Consider the following 21,869-nt stretch of genomic DNA (forward strand, 5'->3'; position numbering starts at 1 on the left):
ACTAGCCACACTACAGAATATTGGAAATATGGGCTATTTCTACTGCAGTTATTAGAGTTACCATACAAATCCATCGTTGCAGGTAAAGCCATATATAATCCGTGCATTTACAGCCCACACCTGCAATGTACTTCCTTGACCTTGCAAGGTCATACCCCAAGAATGTGAAGTGGAAGTTTTCATAGTGAAAACAATTAAAGATTCGGGGGGTTTTTTTTTTTCTTTTTTTCATGTTTTTCTATACCAATTCAAGGCTCAGCTGAGGCTTCCGTGGGTTTGGATGTATGGTGATTGTGACACAATATTTATTATAAAACAGCAGCTATATCGAGCAGTTCAAATTTGTTGTCAGCATTCTTTTTGTTGCACTGTCAAAATAAATTCTTTTCAGGTTTATAAAGAACTGTAACTTTCCCTTGGAATGAAAAGAATGAAAGCTTAATTTGTGGAAGGAAAACGAAGCACTACTATTATTATTGTTAAAACTGTATGATTTTTTGTGAAATTCAGCTTGTGTTTTGGGTATTCGTCCTCTTTGTAAGGTAATAGTGAAGCTCAAGAAACTTTACTATAGTAAATGGGAGAAAACCTTATATTTAGTTTCTCTGTACTTTCTATTATGAAATTCTTTTTGCTTATTTTGAAGAGCTCTAATATCTCAATGAATTCTAATAGGAACTTGAAATTTGAAAGAGCCAAATAATCCTGACACTCAGATAGTCTTTTGTTCAGAAAAAAACCCATACTTCTCCAGGGAAATTTTGAGGTAGTAAAAAAAAAAAAAGTGTTTTGCACCTCATGTATTTAAAAATATTAGGCTTAAATTTATAAACTTATTACATAGAGAATGGCAATAGAACATGGTGGGAACAGATCATGGAGAAAGAGAAAACTAGTCTTAAAAGAAGATAATCCTTCTAGTGAAAAGAGATCATGAAGTTTCTTTTATGTCTTTTATGGTGAAGCACAGGAATAGACAGTACTTCTCACTATCTATTGAGGGAATTTCTGTGCTAGGAAATTTGAAAAAGTGTATTTGATGAGGAACTTGGAAGAACAAAGATGAAAGTACTTTTCTAGGAAAAAGGTTGATAGTTCAAGTGTAAGGAAGCTAGTAACAACAATGGCAGAGGGGGGAAAAAGGACTATGGAGATAAAGAATATGGAGGATGTCAGTAAGACATGAAAGCTGAGATGTTTAAGTCACTAGGTCTACATATAACTTTTCAGATAAATATGAGGAGTTTGATACTGATATAGGAAGTGTCAGAAAGCCTTGAAGACACTCAGACAAGTCAAGGTGAAAGGATGATTTGATGGGAATGGAAGAGCTGCAATTTGAACAAAATAAGGAAAATAAGTAGCAAAGGCAAGAGGCTTCAGCGTTTGACACACAAGAGGATGAAGCTAGATTATAGAACGTGTGCATGGAATAAGAGGAAGAAACTACTTTCAAAACTGCTGAGGAAAAAAAATGTTTATTTGATAGAAACAGTGCTTGTGTGGGATGTGAAATTCAAGGACAAAATTTCACTGTGCCTGAAGAAGAAATTGCCTGCTGAAAAACTCTCCTATATATTATGCAGAATTAACACAATAGCTTTAATCCTGTTGTGACAAAGAAAAATATGGTTTATTATAAAGAGGATTGTTTTGGAAAGGCAGTCTCAATTTTCTTGCTAGATAAGAGACAAAATGTTCTCTTGGCTTCCCACTGCTATCTGAGCATCCAACAGAAGTGAACTTGTCAAAGAGAAACCCTGAAATAACAAGAATAAAGCTTGTGTGAAAACTCATTGTTCTGTATAAAATGTACGTTGGGTGTGGGGGGGTGAGGAATAGCTGTAGAACACTATTAAAATGTGTATCATCCAACTGGATTCAACAGTATTAGATTCAGTAGATTTTTTTTCCATAAGGGTACCTTGAAGAAAAAAATCTCTTCCTAAATATGAAAATATGAACTGTGTAATTCACACTTACTCAAAGTTTTCTTATGTCTGGGAAAATAATTTTTGTCCATTTAAAAGCAAATTCTTTGCTTATTTTACAGGCTCTTTCACCTGCTTTCACACGGTTCAGTTATCTCATTGAGGACCACTGTCCAAATGTCGGTCAGGATCTGGAGGAAAACCAAGTTTCTCTATAATGTGTTTCTTCAGTAGAGAAATTTAAAATGCACAGCCTATTCTTTACACTCCTCTAATGAGGAGATAATCTGAAAAAGTCCAGAAGGATACTTAGAAGCATGGTTTTGGAATTTCAGATATGTTTTGAATGCTAATTTCTCCTCAGGGTGCAGCAGCTCATTGGAGAACTAAATATTCAGGCCAACACAGTCAGCATAACAGTATGCTTTATGCACCTTCACAGAACACATCTAGAGGATAAGTAAGGTCCAAATTTTTGACTGACTGACTACTTACAGAACTCCACTGAAATCACATTTGAATTTGACTTTACATTTCACTTAAACTAAGTTAATTGAACTGTGTTTTAAAGTAGGTAGGCAAAGATAACTTTTCCATTTTGCCAGCGGGTACTCGGGAAAGCTACGCATGCCAATGTTCGTGACCTTAAGTGAATAATTACCGGAAGACATCTGATGGTACTTTGTAACTCTGATTTAGTTTTACTATATGACTAGAACAGTAATTTACAGGGCCTCTTAAAAGCTACTACAGTGATCTAAAACTTTTCTCTGAAAATGTTCAGTTGACAGAGTCCACTGATAGAGCTCCAGGTAACGTACAGCATTACAGACATGCTGATAAGTGTTGAAAAATATTGAATAGGACATTTTGGAAAAACAATAAAATAATAAAGAATCACCCAAAAGCATTGTTTGTAGGTAATATCTATGTGTCACTTAAACATCTGTACTCAGCTTACAGTAGAGCTGTGGCTGTAAAAGTCCCATTAATCTCCATGGTACAAATTCTAAAATACCGTTACAGATTATATATAGGTATATATATGTAATATTATAAATATATTTATATAAAAATATATATTTATATTTTAAAATGGTGATGACACGCTTTCTCTTACAAGACTAACTCCATAAATTGAACTCTGAAAACTTAACCTTCATCAAATTAGTTTTAAAACAGCTAGCAAAATGGCTTTCTGGATTGTTAAAATTGATTTTTCTATACATATTAGAAAAACGCAGACATTTCAAGGATTAGAATCAAGGTAGTACCATGATAGTTTTGTTTGTTTAAGTTAAAGGACAGTCATCTCACAATGTGATCTCTGGCAAAATAATGGATGGATTGGTACAGAACTCTATTTATAAAGACTTAAAGGACAGTAATATAATTAAAGCACAAAATTTGGTAAGAAAAGGCTTTTTGGTCAGGCAGAAAAGTCCAGGAAAAACAAAAGGCTAAAAGTCAAGAGAGAATTTTGAGAATGTTATTCTGTGTATATTTTAAATGGTAAGGATAATTAAAAATGGGAGCAGTTTACGAAGAGTTCTGATGTATTTTTTCATCACTGGGAAATAATACAATGAAGACTGGTTATATATCTGAAAGAAAATGTCTTGTTCAAATCCAGCTGTTGGACTGTGAAGCTGGAATGAGTGCATGAAAATCAGCTAGTGCTAAACAGGAGGTTAGAATACATAGTTAAAATGGGTTTTTCTAACCTTAAAGGCTGTAATGTGTGAAAGAAGCATTGCAATGCCTGACTGTGAACTCAGTGAATCATCCCCTTTGTACTTTTATAAATATATATATATATAGTAAGCAACAGTTCTGGCTTCAGCCTTACATTAATTTATTTTCATGACAATTCTTTTATGTTGGACTAAGTTAAAAGGTGAATGTCTGTGTTTGAAGAGGAATGCTCAAAATGTGTGTATGTTTAAAAAAAAAAAAAAAGTAGCCTGGTGGTCTTTGACTTTTTATGTTTAATTTGCAGTGGAAATCCAACTTTTTATTATAGTTGGTACTAAACCAGTGATTTTGTAGAGAGCTGAGCTGAATTCCATTCTGTCAAAAATTGCAATTTCAGATTTGGACTGCAAAATTATTATTTGTAATGGTGCAAGAAGTACAATGAGTGCAGGCTGACTTTCAGATCTTGGGGATTCTGTATGCTAGAGATGACATTTAGAAAAATCATTTGTTTTGCAAGCCTCTTGGATTTGCTGTAGAGTCACTGGGGGGAGAACAAAACACGGAGCCCTATGAAGTAATTTCTGACGCAGTGCTTTTCTTACTTGAAACACATTCTAAAGCTAAAACTTTGCTTTGTTGTGCTGTTGAAGTACTACTGCCATTGAAATGGTGCTAAGCTGTTTACTGTCAGAGGCAAAAAGATGCCAGTGTCTCCAGCACGTGCTTAGGCATTTTTCGGTCCTGGCAGCGTGGGCAGCACAGTGCCTTCCTCAGCCCTAAGCCTTGCTGTGTTTCACAAACGGGGCATTTTAGTGCCCACCTCAGCCGTAGAAAACACTTGATGAAATCTGTTGGAAAAGCTCTGCCGAAAGCACGCACACAAGGCGTCAGGGCAAGAGCATCCCTTCTGCATGTGGGAGACCCAGTTTGATTCCCCTTTTCCGAAGAGGGTTGTAGCCCATATCTCCAGTCACTCAAGAGAGTGCCCTCCCTCTTGCAGCATAGGATGTTCTCATTTCTTCTCAGTCTCAGATGACTGTTCATACCTATTACTGCTTTGTGAGTCTCTCTTTCTTTACTTATGGACCCAAGTCAATTGCCCTTCCTGGATTTAAGGAAAAGCAAGCAAGCTCACATGAATATATGTCTTTAAGTCCTACAGCTGATTTATGCCCTACCCACCATTCGTAAACAGCACATACAGGGCTGCAGTTGTCATTTTTCGGTCACCCTAGCACAGCTGCTGAGGTGCGTTGAGCCCTGAGTGTGCGTTATCACCCTTAGCTCAAGCCCCTGATTTTGAAGTCCTCGCTGTTTCCGTGCATGGTGTAAGGAGGACGAAATACTTTACTCTTTGCTCTGGATTCCAGTTAGTGTAATGGCAATCCCAGCACACAAGTCCTGGTGTGAACCTAGTCCTTTAGCCTGTGTGTGCTTTCATCTGATCATCCGTTAAAGGTTGTGACCTGTCGTATAAATGCGCAGCCGACCATTTTGGAATAAACATCATAAGATACACATTATAATGCAGCAGACCGTAACAGTTGCATATAAAACATTATAGTATATCATGAAAACATTTACAACTAATTAGTTTAAAGCAACAGACTACCATAATTATCATCTACTAAATAATTAGTATTACTTACTTAGAGGATTAATTAGTTTGCTTCTGAAGTACTTTGAAGATGCAAAGCAAAGAATAACTGCCACGTATCGTGACCCGTGTTCCCTTACAACTGAACATAACATATTGCCTAAAATGTGCCGTCTTGTTTATGCAAAATTGTATTTCATTAGGCCAGTATGTGGCAGCATTATTGACTGGATCTAAAAGGATTTTGTTGCTATGAAACCCATTCAGAAAAGTGCTCCTTTCTCCAATCTGAGTGAGTGATTGCGGCTCTCCTGTGGGGAGATCTAAGACTCGGAGGAGAATGCAATTAAGATTCATCATGCATAGGGAGTGAAATTCATCCCCGTGCATTGATCTGTAATATATTTTTATATGCATACTAGCATTAAGAATCTAATTACCACATACTGAGAGCAAAATTCACCCCAGAAGAATTAACCAGTTCAAAGGTGCTGTTCAAGAATCCCTGTAGCACTTGTGCCTCACAAAAGCCCCACATTAAAGTTCCTGATTTTCTGAAGTACCAAATGCCAAGATCTCTTAATGATCTTAGTGGAAGCAGTGGCTGCTTTTCAAAACCTCTGACTCCAGGGCCCTTTGAGGAATGAGGGACATACATAGACAGCTTTGCCTAGGCTCTGAATTTATCTAGTATGAAACAGAAATTTGGGTATGAGAGAGATCTATTGGCTTGTCAGTGCTTCTTAGCAGATGTGCAAGACTGTGCAGAACTAAATACCTGCCTAATTGTGATTTTCTTTTGTATTCCTTGTGTATAAGAAAGCGGAATGATGGGTAATGCTGAGTGTTAGACATCTGCAAAGGTTTGTATGTTGACCTCTAATCTAAAAGCAGTAGTTTTCTGAAAATTGAAAATAATCTGACTTGTCCCTTCCACAAATGGAAAAAAAATCTAGTAATTAAATCCCATTGTACATGATGGCACATTTACTGCATTAATATTAAAGGATGATTAATGGAGTTATAAATCTCTAAACCCGAGGAAAGATAAGGAAAATCCTGTGATAAATCCATAACTTCAGCAGCATTGGCAGACAGCATTATATCTGGATATTGCAACAGTTCTTGATGAGTTTATTGTCAAGAGACAGAGGCCAACTGCAGTATATGCTTAGACAGGAAGGGTCAGCAAGTGACCTTCAGCTCTTTTAAATATTTTTAGAGCATTTAGCTTAATACTTGTTCTTAAGCACCAAACCCCTTTATGACAGTTTCATTTATCCTTTCTAAAATTATATCAAAGTGCACCTTTTGTATATTAACTACAGACAAGTGATGAGCTATTCAGCAGGATCTTAAACCTCAGTGAAGAAGAGGTTTAATCATCTGAATATGATGCTGGTATTATAATACCTACAATCCTTAAATATTCTCTATTTCCTTCACTTTTTTGGTGAAGGACATTTAAAAGCACAAGGGAAGGTGTACTGCACATGGCAGGAAAAACTGAGGCTCACTGTTAACATAGCATGTTCCTAACTTCACTGAGTTATATCAGTTACACCTGTATTTTTTTTTTTTTCCAAGCAAAAGCACAGTGTTCATTCATTGGGAGTTCTGATTTTACTTACGGACTTTTTATAACTCTGAGGAATTCATTAAAAATTTTTGTAACTCTTTGAAGTTCCACGTGTTCTACATACATAATTACTAAACCATAAATTTATTCTTTGCTCTTTCCTAGTTTCAAGAAAGGCTGGTTATTTAATCTGGAAGTTTATAAAGACCATAGACTTAGATGATGAATCACATAACATAGCTATCAGAAAATAAATGCTGAATATCTGACAGAGAGAGTATGTGAGCAGTCACAGCATAAGTTCTATGTAGCTAAACCACATACCAAGCACTTTTCAAGTAACTAATACATTAGAATCATAGAACCATAGAATGGGTTGGGTTGGAAGGGACCTTTAAAGGTCAACTAGTCCAACCCACCTGCAATGAGCAGCGACATCTTCAACTAGATCAGGTTGCTCAGATTAGCGGACATCTGGTTTGGTTTGCATGTTGTTTTTTTTTTTTTCTCAGTAAAAGCATTTGCAGTGCCTTTGTTTGAAGCAGCTGTTAAAAGCGTAGCTGGTTGTGAAAAATTGACTCATTTGCACCTTTCTCCCCAATTCTGCTGCCTGTCCTTCCAGGATCAGCCTGGCTTGGCAAGAGTTTCCTTCTCCTTCTGCTCAAACAGACTTGGAACTGAAAGGTCTTGGTCCCAGGTGAGGAGAAACAGGAAAAAATCCCTGCCAGCAACTTGTTCTGACATCTGTCTCGTTTTCCCATCTCTCTCTGAAATCCACCCACAGCTACGCTTGGGTAAATCCCCACTCTGACCTAGAGGATGTAGGAGTCTCCTCTTCATCCTGCTTCCCACCACCCTCCGTGTACTCTGATTCAAATCTGGAAGCTGCCAGATGTTTTTTAAAAACGCAGCAGATCTCCACTCTAAATGGTAAAGAGACTTACCCTAAAAGGAGAAGTCACAGCTGAAAGCCCTTACACATTCATTATAGGTTCTCGTGTGCCTGTTCTTGGAACATTTCCATCATTTTGTTTCAAATGATAGACACTTGTCAAGTTCTCAGGCCTCTATTCCAATGGCGGCAGCAGCATCTACAGAATTAGACTCTAATTAATACGTTTGTTGGCAGTTTCTATAGTGAGATCCAGAACTGAATAGGGCTGAAGATGAATACGTTCCATCCTTTTCAGAATAGCTGTTTCTGGCCAAGGCTGATTTGCTGTAGCAGGAAAGAAAACTTGTCCAGGTTCTGCCTCTGATGTTACAATCCTCTGAGTAAAATAAATAATCTGTCTTCAAGACCATCAGTTTGATGTCATCAATAAGCATTTCATTTGCTTTTATAACAGGTAATAAAGAAGGAAACTATTTCTAGTATTAGCAAATTCCCTGCTATCTGAAGCATTACAGGTTTTTCAGCGAGAGTGATAACACAGAAACCTGGCGGACAATGGTTTTCAGAGACTGCCTGCTGCTTCTGCTGAGGAGGCAAAGATATTGCATATCATATCTTTGAGCCCCATAACTGCTGAATGTAAATCAGCATTACTACCTCATTCATCAGCGTGATGTCTTTAATTGTGGAGCTGGAAGATTAATTTACAATGTCTGGAAAACGGCCCAATTTTCAGGAGAAGCGTTTGTATTAAATGATCAATGCAACAATGAAAAAGTGATTGTATGTAACCCTTGAATCTTATTTTGATCCAAGAAAAAAAGCAAAGACTGTAGCCGTGAATAGCAACTATTTTTATTCCCATAGGTTCCTGGATCCATTAAGATTATCGTGGTATTTAAGTGTTACATCATTGTACCTGACATCAAGTTCATTAATATTAATTTTTGTTGACTGAACAAACAAAAAGGGCAGTATATTAAATACTAAACTATGTTAAGAGCTGGACAGCATTATTTTCTTTCTTGCCTAAAATCTTACAAACCTAGAAGCTTTGTTCTTAACTACTTAACTGTTATTGAAATGTCTCTTGTCCTTTTGTGAATCCTCAACAGAAACAGGACAAACTCTGAAGATGGATCAACAGTAAGACATACTTTCTTCTGACAATTAGCTGCAGCGACTTGGTCCTTCTGTCTGGTCCTGTCCATAACTACATATCCAGAATGTATGTTTTACTGTGATTAAAGCATATAAAATTAATAACTGTTTCCACATATGCCAGAAGATGAGTGTGAGAACATATTTTCTTTATTTTTTCCTTTTTAGAAAGCAGAACAGATATCAGGATCCACCTAAAAGCCTCTTTCGTATCACTGGTGTTTCTCTAGTCATCCAAACTTACATTGCTGTCCCTCTTTCATTTCAGCCAATCTGAAATCCTAGAAGAGTGGAGAGAAACAAAACACAATTTCCACCCCATAAAACCGAAGCAGAGGGAGGAAGGAAGAAAGAGTGAGGTCGTATGAGCCGTGAAACCAATCATAATCAAAGATTGCACAACTTCCATTGGCTGTCAAGTTTCTTATGATCTGTTTTTATAAACTGAAATGTTTTGAACTTCCTACAAGTAAACTGGAAGCCTTTTTCTGTTAGCGAGACCATTAGAGACTATGGAGATGCAGGCATAGTGTTTACCAAACAATAGAAGGTGTATCTCTGCATTTAAGTCAGTTAGCTTCCATCTTCCCAGCAGCTAATACGGTTGTTCTGGGCTTGCATTGCTCTCACCTCGCAGGAGGATCACATAAGAGCTGGATGGAGAACTCATAGCGGCTTGACCTTATGAACCTTGATCTCTTACAGGAGCACAGTCCACAGAGCTACTACCATCAGCAGCACGAGCTTCTCCTCACAAAAAGGAAGGTGTTTGAGTGCAGACATTAGTCTTCACAACATAGTAGTTATTATGAACAACAGAAGATCGTGCTGAGAAGTGCTTTCTATGAATCTGAGTCAGGAGAGCCCTTTTCTCCCTTTTCTGATGGAAATGTAGTTCTACACAGCATGATGTTGTCCTGAATATTTTAACTACTATTGAGGAAAAAAAATCCCAGCAGAACAGACTGGATGTATATCTACTGTCTTTTGAGAACTGGTTGCAGTGACTTTGTCCCAGCGGATGGTCCTGTCCAAACTGAAACACAGGAGGTTCCATCTGAACGTCAGGAAATGCGTTTTTACTGTGAGAGTGACCGAGCACCGGCATCATGAGAACCCATGTTCTCAAGTACTTTTTTTTAGTTTTAGATTAACTGGCTAATATTTTAGTGTAATAGACCTCATGTTGCACTTTGGTTTTTTTTCAATTTTAACCTACTCTTTTTTTTTTCCTTTACTAATTCAGGATTTTATAGATTGGTGGTCTGGTCTAATCATTTCTTATCACATTTTCTCACACCTTTCTGTCACCACTTAGCCATGTTTTGTACGCTAATTTCTCTGTTCCCCTTTACAATTCAGTCCTCTTAGCTGTATATAGTCTTGTTGTGCTAACATCCGCCAGTTCAGTAGTGTGTTTCATGTATTGAGAAAGAACACTGGAATGTGGCAGACTCTAAAAGAAATTCTTTTTAACTTGTTAAAAATGTTGTTATTTGGTTCAATTGTGCCTTCCATGTCTGCAGTCACCCTCTCTCAAATTTCTCCCATCGCTACACAGAGTCCTTAAGCCGGACACATTTACTACGTTCTCCAAATTCTGAAATCATAGAGCTCCCATTTAAATTTTTTTTTCCCAATATTTCTCTAATATGGATTCTAGGCATCCTGAGTAACAGCTAACGCTGGCTTCATTGTATAAGCTTGTTGCACACATCTGGCTTGCAGCGTGTTCTGGATAAGTAAGTGTTTTATTTTGTCTCATTTTCCTATGCGTGTTCTACCTGTCTTGTCTTTTTCAGACTATGAATTTTACTTTTGTTTGACTTGCTCAGCAAAAGTTTTTAGTGGATTTTTATTTTACCTGGAAAGTGTAGGGATTCATAATTATTACAATATAAAGCCCCTTTCTGTGTGTCCCCAAATATATTTTAACTTATCCGTAGTTGTCTGTTAACTATATTCTTATGTATCTATATATAAAAACACTAAAATGATTTTCTAGGTAGTGCAAGCATTTTGGTCTAAACAGTTACATTGTTGCTGTAACTGCAAAGAGAGTTCTCTGACAAAGTTTAAGAGGATGAATCCTTCACTATTCCTAACCCTAAAATAATATTAAACATTCATCTAATAATGTGAATGATGTCTCCATAAGTCATCATCTGCCTTGGGAGAAATTCTAGCCGGTGACAGTCCTATCTAGTCAAATATCAAATAAAATAATGAGGTCCTCCTCATACGTATTCTTCTAGGAATGAGTCCCATGTCTGGCCTTTCCTCCAATTGCTTTTCCTATGCTCTCATAGTATGTAGTGCAAACCAAACAAATATCACCAGATAATCCCATTTCTTCAAGGCTCCACATTTTTGTTTGAAACTTTCATTAGAAACATATTGAACTTTTTCATGATTATGATTAACTAACTACAAGTTTTGGACATAGTCTCTGTGTAGAGTAGATGTAACTATTAAAAATACAGAACAAGATGGGATTACCTGGACGTTAATAGGATGAGGTGCTTAGAAACAAAAGGAGCATTAGAGAAATTATGGCTATAGTTTACAGGAGGGGGGCTAACCTTTTGAAATTATTTGGCTATGCACTGTAATAAAATAGATTATGATAGCCTTTGACAATTAGAGAGGATATCCTAAGTTACTAAGAATTCTGATATCATTTGACATTACAAAACCCTCTTCTCCCACTGCAAGATATGAATGCAAATTCCATGACCGTCACTGGGAATTACTGTGGGCTGCCATGACAGGATAAGACCTGGTATGCCCATTTATGAAATTATATTGTACCTGTGCTGTAATATATCTATAAGTTCTGAAAGGGTACCATAAACTCTGATACACCATAAGAACCCCACTAAACTTTTGAGGAAAATAGTTAGCTAGCTCCTAGTTGCAAGTAAAAGCTGTAAAGTCTACCTGCTGCCTGAAATACACTTTTGTTTAAAGCCAAATTTACTTTTCCCCATTCCAACCGGTTATAGTGTGTGATACAGACTGGTACAGACTTACAACAAACTGAGCTGTAAGGTGTCATCCACAGTACTAAGGGAACTGCCCCAAATCATCCATACCATTAAAGTGTGTTTCCTAGCAGAGGTGGCTTAGACCAAGTAGCACTGTCCCAAAAAATGCCCAGCCACTGACTAAGGCCATTTCATAGTATGCAGTTTAGATGCGATTACCCTGATTTGGGAAATAAGGCAGTTCAGCCACAGGGACGCGAACCATGCTGTTGTGGGTTACCCCAGAGCCGGAGGGTAATCCCTCACCCGTTTCTCTAAACTAGTGTAGACACAGCCTGGAAGTATTCACTCAACTTCAGATGGTGAATACATTGTTTTAAAAGAGTTGAGAAAGAATCAGGGACATACCTAGTAAACTTTTTATCTTTGCACAATATAAATAATTGCAGCTTAAATACATTTTCTTGAGTGTTTGCATGCTCTCTGGATTTGCATTTTTACCTCAATAAAATCTATCACTTAGACCTAGCAAGCATTTGTTCTGCTTTGCATCACCTATAAACTGCATTGACTTATTATAAGTGTTCTCCATCGTAGCCGGGACAATTTTACATACTATAAATCAGGATGGAACTTGTCTTTATGTCTGTCTACAGCCATAATATTTCCTACCCAATTGTCACCTACAGTACAATTATTTTATCCAGGGCTTCTCTAGATTTACTTCTGTTAGGCTCACAAACACAGGTACTGCCTAGTGGAAGGTATATTAGCTGTATGATGTGCATTAATCTTTTCCCCAAACCGCTCAGAAAAGCATTGGTTTCTCTGTGTGATGTTGTTTTATGTTGTTGTTTAGTATGCTAAAAAATAATGCTGAATACTTTCTAATTATATCACTAAAGTTGAAGTAATGGAATGAATATGATTTCTAATAATTTGTTGATTTTTTTAAAATTATTTATTTCATGGTGCTTAGTATATATCATCCAGAATCTTTTTATTTCTGTGACATACCTCTGCCACTTGAATTTCAGCCACTATGCCCTGCATTTTTCTGTTTTTTTCAGTTCTACCAGGTTATAGCCAGCTAATGAAAAAGGAGACCAAGGATAACTTGTGAAACTATGTAAAAATTTCATATTTTTGTTTTGGGAAAATTAATTCTTGTGTTCAGTTTGGAATCTTTGCGATAAAGACAGCTATAAGAAATCGAAAAACCTGCATGCTTTATTGAAGTGCTTTAGCTGTCACATGTGCTACTTTATGTTATAGGTCCTTTGATAGTAATGTTAAATGGAAATCATCCTTTAATTAGTTGGATGGGTAGATCCAGATTCTCTGTACGCTCTATCCGTGAAGATCTCCATGAAGCTGACATGTTGTGAATCACTGTGGGTGAATCACTGGGTGAACATAGACTTTTTATCCTGTTTTCTCTTGAGTGTTGCAAGGAGGTTACAGAAACACAGCGTTCCGCAGTTACATTTTCTATTGCTGTAATTGTCACAACCAGCAATAAAAAAAATTGTTAACATTGCGTGCCGTTGAGCAGCAATACATGATGTTTCAAAAGGCTTTCTAGAGCACCTGCTTAGGATGTAGAAACAGTTCTTTTTAGCTCGACAGTTATGGATTTGTAACAAGACTACCACCTCTTTACAGTTTATGCAAGTAAGTTTTCTAAATTCATATTGAAAAGAGCAAGGGAATACATTCTGTGGGCAAACTAGACTTCATCTTACGGCTGTTGCCCTGGTGAAATATTTTCAGTAAATCACAGTCTTTATGCTGTCCTTGGATCTTCTGCAATCTCAGCTGCCACTGCTGTATAATGTACATTGATTTCTATTTGGTATTCAGAGAGAGAGAAAGCTGTTTAATCATTTGGTTTCTGACTTGTTAATAAAAAAATCTGTCTTCTTTAATAAGTTTATTTTAGATAAAACTACAGTCTCTGCCACAATTTGACATACTTTCTTATGTTTTTTAAAGTAACAAATGATGCTGAGGATGAGACAATATCACTGTAATTTCTTCTTACCAAGTGAATGCCTTTGTGATTTGCAGTGCTGTTCAACACACAGAGAATGAAAGCTATTTAATCATTCTCCATATGAATTGTAAATAAAGTTTTACAGTTGTCCCACATCGAGGGAAATGAAAGAAGAAAAAGGAGAGAGACCTTTGCTCATTATAAGAAAACCTTTACTAATAGTGCAGAACATGTCTATTCTAGAATGTGAACATCTTTTATATCACTAACAGTTTTCCACCCCATCACATCTCATTGATATTCTGCTTCATTAAAGTCTCATGGTAGAAAAGTTATTAACATGCAGAAGTAATCTTATATCAGATTGGGAAAAAAACCCCAAGTCTAATAATACAATTACTGATGTTATATGATGGGAAATCACTAATATGATTAGAAGTGCCCGACAGATAGTGCTAAGAGATTTGATAAAGGCCACCTGGGTTTGGAGGAGTCAATTGATCCAAGTCCCAGCTACTGTAGGGAAGAGCAGCAGGGTTGGACTCCAATTAGAAGAGCATAAATCAGCTTGTTTTAATGCATCTGCAGCTGGTTTGCACTTTGTAGCCGGACTGTTCTCTGCATTAAGGGTGTTCCTCCAATTTAGCACTTGGTTCTGGAACAATGATTATGATCTATAAGTATAGATAAGACTTTGTCAATCAGATAATTAATTATCTTTTGAAGTACTCCAGGTTAAAGTTTTCAGCAACATGTACTGTCCCACATTTCATTGACTATAGAAGAAAATTTAGTCCATAGAGCCAGATAAATCCCTCTTGCACTTCTGCCAGTGTCAACCTGGGAGATGTACAGTGAAATTGTGGGACAGCAGCTGGTCCAACTAAGAGGAGTTTCAGACAAAAAGTATTTAAAAGATTTGTTCAGTGTGAAGGCATAAGAATTTAATTGTTTTACATGTTCAACATGCATCAGCTCAATGGACCAGAATTCTTCAGGCACGTGTAAGAACAATTTTTAGACAAAGCAGCTCAGAGTGTGTGAGCTAATAGCTTCCCAGAGGTACCTTGTGCACAGCTTTTACGTTGCATGATGTGCAACAGCATGACTGAAAACGCAGAATTTTCTAGATTTTGTGAAATCTCACAGGGAGTGAATTTCTCCTGCTATTGTCCTGTGGGTGACAAAATGGTTGCTTAGAAATGTCTTAAGATATTTTATATTTATAGCTTAAGGAAGATGCTATCTGACACTCTAGAAACATATTTTGGTTTCTCAGCTGGAAATTTATAACACAATATGCTTGGTACTGTGGAAAGTTTGTTAGATATGTGTAACGAAGTTGTGATAGAAATCAATTAAAGGAGAACCAGGTTTCCAGTATCCATTGATAACAGATCAGAGAGAGGCACATTAACAGGGGAAAAGACAAAATTGAATATCAGAATAATATAGCAAGGTAAGAAATTAGATATTGTTCTTTATAAAAGGCTGGATAACTGGATAGGATTATTTTCTTTATATTATCCAAGCAGATTAAGAATAACTTTTCTCAAATAATTGAAATTACATCAATATAGTTCAGTTCAAAATAAGATATGATCTTTGACCCCTTCAGCCTGTACCCATCAGTTCAGTAAGAAGTTCACAGGCCTGTCCTGATAACATAGGCCACAATATTTATTAATGTTTTTTTCTCAAGAAAGATTAAGAAAATGGTATATGTTCCTTTTGTTATTGTGCCTTTATGCACTTAAGCTCATCAGCTGCTTCTTAGTGATAAACAAAACAGTGCCAAGGCATGGTCTTGGACTGTTTCCCACAGTTGCTAAGTTAGAAGCACAGTTCTTGGCATGGTCTCGTCTTGTGACAATGAAGAATCTCCCAGACAATTCCCAGACTCAGTCTGAGGACGAGCATGAGTTAGGGACTATACTATCTACAACGGGTATTTTAGCTGTAACCTTTCTGTTTCAGAAGGTAAAAGAAATTAACTATACAGGCATGAGACGTACTGTGCCAGATAGGTTCTTGTCCATTTTATTTACTAGTGTAGATGAGGCAACACTAGCTATGAGATTCTAACCAGGAGTAGAACAGCGCAGCTTCTTGTAAGCACCCAAGGGTCATGACTGAAAAACCGTTGTCGTCTTTGAAGATCAAAAAAAAACCCCCTAAACCAACTGGTTTTTTGAAAGCAAAAGATTTAAAAAAGTAGCCTTTTGCTTTATAATGTTCTGTGGTTTTTTGTTTTCCTGCCACCTTGGTTTAAATTTCCAGTACTGCATTGATGCAACCTTATAATTATGAACTTATATTAATTATGGAGTAGCTACCATTTATGATATAATATGCATACAGCATACAGAAGGAATAGTATTATACAAAAAAATCGTCCACAGCAGTGTTTTGGACATCTGTTTGAGAGATGCTTGCCTTTGATTAAACCTTCTCCTCTGCAGAGAGGGGATGTCCTCTTCCACTTACGCCTCATTTGTGCTTCCTGTCTACAATGAAGAGTGGATTTCAGACATCTGATCGAAGAACCCTCATTTATTTCAGAATTGTGAAATCTAAGAGATATAATGCCTATTACGGTCCTTTATTTAAACACTTAATTCACCCAGTTGGTGTGGTTGCACGTGTAGAAGGTAAGTAAAAATCACTAGATTTGTTTTTCCCTGGCCTCTCCTTTTGCTATCACGTAACTGTTGTTAAATTCCAAATAATGAAAAGTCTCTACTTGTGGTGCTTATTTTGCTGTGACTTGATCTCAGATAAGTGGTTCTTTGGACATAGTGGACATGACCCTAGCTTAACAAACTGCAAATAAGCCTACATTTTTCCTGCCAAACTCAAAGTGTGAGAGAAAGGGTAAGAGAGTCTCTGAGCTTTGAAATGATTCTGCTTTCTTCTCAAATGTTACAGTTTGCATCTTAACTCTCTCAGCTTGGTGGCTGGTGAAGGAAATGCCCCTTCACAGCTGGAAAACAGTGTAACATGAGCAAGCAAGGACCGAAACTTGAAAGTGAAAATAATAATTTGCATGCTAATCCTGGAGACCTCAGAGCTTATTTCCTCCCAAACCAGAAATAGTTATAAGAAAGCAGACTATTTAGGTAAACCTCTGCTGAGAAAGTGTATTGATGAATGATTCCTAAAGCATGTTTTTGCAAATATTATACTGAGGAAATACGACGTGACCATGGAAAGCAATTCTTTTGCTAAAAATTGGTAGTTTATACCACTGTAAGATCTATGTAATAACTGTGGATCATATCCTCACCTAGAGACAAACTTTATGCACTGTGGATTAGGGGACAAAGAAAAAAAAAAAAGGTGTTTCCAAGATACTTAAAAAATTTCTTAATCCTTGGGACATCTTCAGCCTGTGGGAGTTCTGTCAGGAATCCCCTGAGTACAGCGTTTAAAAATGCATGACAGATTATAAAGCCATGCAAAGGTTTCTCACCCATTCAATAAAACCTGAGGATTAATTCCTTTCATGTTTCCTGCAAAAGCACATATTCTAGAAATAATATCATCAGAGACAGATACCTGTTTCCTTTCATCCTACTGCCATGCAGCACTGCAGACAGCCTGGCTCTGTCACCTTGAGGACCTCTTCACAGGTATTGGAAAGCTGCTGTTCAGTCCTCCAGAAGTTGGCTCTTCTCCAGGCTGAATAAGCCCTGTTCCTCAGTCTTTTCTTGTAGGACCACTGCTTCAGCCTCCTGAGCATCCTCACAGGCCTCTGCTGGATTTTCTTCACTTCGTTGCTGTCTTTCCTGAACTGGGAGGCCCAAAATTGGATAGGGTATTCTAGATGCAGTCTAAAATCTTCCAAGTGAAGGGGGATAATCACTTTCTTTGATCTACTGGTTGTGCTCCTGTTGATATAGCCCACGATGTTGTCTGTCTTTGCTGCGAGGGCACCTTGCCGACACACGCTCAGCTTGCTGTTTATGTGGAGCCCCGGGTCCTTTTTGGCAGAGGTGCTCCCCAGCACGTCAGTACCCAGCCTATTTTGTTGTTGCAAGGTGTTATTTTCTCTCAGGTGCAGGACTTTGCATTTATCCTTGCTGAATTTCATGATGTTCCTGTTGGCCCATTCCTCCAGCATGTCTAGGTCCTTCCGAATGGCATCCCTGCCCACCCTGCCATGGGGAGTATCGGCTGGTCCCTCATTTATCGTCATCTGCAAATTTGCTGAGCTCCATCATCTCTTCCTCATCGTTGGAGGAGGTGAGTGGACAATGATGAAGATGTTACACAGGAAAGGTCCCAGTACAGTTCCCTGAGGCACCACTTTGGCATCTAGACCCCTGCCAGGTGGTCTACTCCATCCAGGTAGAGAATGACCATTAATTGCTACTCTCTGAACCCCTCCAGCCGGCCAGCTGGTTTTTTTTACTCATCTAATTGTTCCCCTATGCAGACCGTAAGGTCCTAACTGGGCTACAAGACTCCAGTGGGAGACAGTGTCAAAATTCTTGCTAAAGTCAAGGTAAATGGCAACCACAGCTCTCCTCTTGTCCGCAAATCTAGACATCTTATCACAGAGAACAGTCAGGTTGGTCAAGCATTATTTACCCTTGGTAAACCCATGCTGACTGTTCCTGATCATCTTCTTTCCCTTGATGTGCCCAGAAATGTGCTCCAAAAGACTTGTTCCACGCTATGCTGCCCGTGTTCAACACCATCAATTCAGAAATTCTTTATTGCAACCAAAAATGAGGCATATGCTTGAAAGACCTATGTGTCATGTGTTTTAGAGCATTTTATAGCAAAATATATCTATTATCCCTCATTTTTTTGATACCTCAATAATGCAGGTATTTCATGTATGATATTTTCTGGTCCAGTAGTCAGCAATAACGAAAGCTGGGTAATTGAAGCAGGTATAATATGCCACTTGTCACTATCAAAGCATTACAATTTTGATGCTTGGGAATCCCATATATGGGCTTTCATATCAAAGAAGCAGATGCCTTCCTGCTGGAGACAGGGTCAGAGTTTGCATTGAAATCCTAAGGGTGTATATGGGTGTCCTACTTAGTGCCAGCTGGCTTGTGAATGATATTTACCTAAGCTCTCTTTTTTTATTGATATTTTCCAGACAGCAAACATGACTGAATGTTCCGTCCCTGTGACTCCAAGATATTGTGGGTGATTGTCAGTCTGATGCAGAAATTCTCTGTGCCTCACTGCTTCACAATTTTTGAAGTACAATACAAATTCTGTGGTCTTCGGGGCATGTAATTTCAGTCTCCAGTTTTTGAAATTAATTTCCACCACTGTAAGAGAAAGCAAGCAGTAATTTTCTTATAGTTTTCCCCAATAAGTATGAAAACACAGTTTATGCCATTAAGGTTGTGACCAAGTATCCCTAAAAGCCCAAATAATAAAATTTAATAATCCTTCTCAGGATAAGTCAACCAGAGAGTAAATCCAGATGGTAATTTAGCACAATTTCAGGGATGCTGTAAATTACAGTGGCTGGAATAGTCCCTTGATGCAAGTCCTGTGACAATTACATTTTCCTTTTCATGGCATGTTCCTTCACTGCAATTTCCTTTTCCAAACTTGATCATTTTCCCCCACATGGGAGACAGCGAGCTCTAGCATATGGATTTCCCCGTGGATTTTGTTGTTCAAGGGGCAACCGTGAGTCATCACAAGGCTCCATAAAGAATCCAGCCTTTAGTGGCAGAGGTTCAGACTTCAGTATTTGCTTCTGCACTGATATTGAAGGTGGATGAGTGGTCTAAAAAAACACTTCTGAAGCAAGGCAGACAGGCTCAACGCTTTTTGTCTAAATTACGGATAAAGATATTTGTGCCATGTATCCATCCGTATGCTGTCTGAAATGAGGTGAGGAAAGATGCTGAATGCAGGTACTTTGACAATTTTCTTTTGAGGAGAATTACACTTAATAGAGCTGTCTAACACAATTGCTTTTTTTATGTTTGTTAAAAATAAAACCTGTGTATCTCAGATTTACATATACCTGTTTTCTGTAGAACATAATCTACTTGTATGTCCTGCCAGAATACTTAAGATAACCACTTTTGCCTCTTCCAGTGGCCTAAATTCATGTCTGCCATATATCCCTTACAAATATTAATTGGTGTTACTCCAGGGATGAATTTGGCTGCTCAGTATTGAGTCAACCCCGATGTTCATCTGGATGGGTACGCTTCCTTGAACACTGGCCAATGCCTAATATCTGAAAGGCAAATGAAACTTTTTCTCATAAAGCTGTTTAATGGTATCGTAGGTTCGTGGGGAAAAAGAATATATTTTCCTATGCCCATTAGCATTACTGATGACTTTTTCAGATGCAAAATAGAAGCATAAATTTTCAAAGCAAAATACAAGGAGAGAGTAGTTGTCCTGAGTTAAACCCTTTCTGAAAGACTGGGAGGAACTGGGGGCAGCGATTGTGGAGGCAGCAATCATAAAGGCAACGGTGAGAGGCGGCCACTTGGCCAGGCCCATATATATCAGTTGCATTTGAGGTAAAGAGAGTTTAGGAGCCAAAGTACAGCCCTCGGAGACCTCTAGGACTCGCTGTGCACCCACAGCATAGTCTGCATAGAAAGGTACTTTGTGTGCCAAACTCGGGAAACTGCTGTTGTACCCTTTTAAAACAAAACCACCTCCAAATCTGTGGATGCACTGGCATCCAGCTAGAAAGAGGTGAGGTGTTGAGCCTTGAACCCTAGCTCTAACCCCAGTCTCAAGACTAACCACAGCTGTAGCTTGCGACCAATCCCAAAATAAAATACAAGATAGGGCACTAGCCGGTGTCGATGTCATTCTTCCTCCTAACTGTGTAAGCACATAGAAGTTAACCAAAGTTTTGCTTTTAAGGTCTGTTCAGTTTTCCAAACCTTAACCCTGACCAGAAGAATTACAACTCAATGTAATTCTCTGAGGGAAAGGAACAAATCAAGCATTATTTAGAAGCCCTAAAAGTTTGTATTTTGAAGAACCCAAACATAAACTTGACTCTTGAGCATTTACATTCCTATAACTTATTATACCCATGAGACTGATCCCTACAGTAAACAGCAACTTTAGGAACTGGTTACTGCTGACATCACCCTCTTCATAGCTTGGTGGACTAAGCAGATTCCAGTCATGTAGAGGACTTCTGACATTTTGCTTTTTCAAATTCTAATTGTTATCCTGACCTTAATTTTCACCTTAAATATCACAAGGGTATCATTCTTTAGGTTAAAATGCAAAGTAAGAAATCGGAGCCTTTTGACTCCAATAGTCTGTCTAACTCTGCTGAATTTTCAGGATCCATCTATTATTTAGTTTAACTGTTAGCTTCCACTGTCCACAGCATTATCCATGATTTTGACTCCAGACAGGGAAGCAATACTTAGACTAAAATGATGCGGTTTAATACCCAGAGAAAAATAAGAGAAAAAAAAATTTACCATGTATTAACACCAGGCCTCTTCCTAGTCTATGAACTGTGTACAGGACAAAAGCTTTGTCTTTTCCAAACTTTTCCTTCAGCCCTTGTCATGGTTTAACCCCAGCCGGCAACTCAGCACCACAGAGCCACTTGCTCACTCCCCCACACCCAGTGGGATGGGGGGAGAAGCAAAAAAAAGTAAAACTCATGCCCTGAGATAAAGACAGTTTAATGGGACAGAAAGGAAGAAAAATAATGATAATAATAATTATACTAAAACGACAATAATAATAATAAAAGAATTGGAATATACAAAACAAGTGAGGCACAACGCAATTGCTCACCACTTGCCGACCGATGCCCGGTCAGTTGTCAAACAGCGATCCCCCAGGCCAGCTCCCCCAAGTTTATATACTGGGCACAACGTCATATGGTACAGGATATTCCTTTGGCCAGTTTGGGTCAGGTGCCCTGGCTGTGTCCCCTCCCAAATCCTTGTGCCCCTCCAGCCTTCTCGCTGGCTGGGCATGAGAAGCTGAAAAATCCTTGACTTAGTATAAACACTACTTAGCAACAACTAAAAACATCAG

At 38.0% G+C, this 21,869-nt stretch overlaps 1 long non-coding RNA gene across 1 annotated transcript in view; it reads left to right on the top strand.

The window, feature by feature from the left end:
* The window catches only part of LOC128152819 (uncharacterized), a 35,296-nt gene extending 25,872 nt beyond the window's left edge, over window positions 1–9,424 (top strand). Inside the window, exon 3 of the long non-coding RNA XR_008238767.1 lies at window positions 8,155–9,424. This is a non-coding gene — a long non-coding RNA (uncharacterized LOC128152819). The remainder of the gene's footprint in view (window positions 1–8,154) is intronic.
* Window positions 9,425–21,869: the final 12,445 nt, after the last annotated feature.

This window comes from Harpia harpyja, chromosome 16 (genome assembly GCF_026419915.1).
Source record: "Harpia harpyja isolate bHarHar1 chromosome 16, bHarHar1 primary haplotype, whole genome shotgun sequence".
NCBI lineage: Eukaryota > Metazoa > Chordata > Aves > Accipitriformes > Accipitridae > Harpia > Harpia harpyja.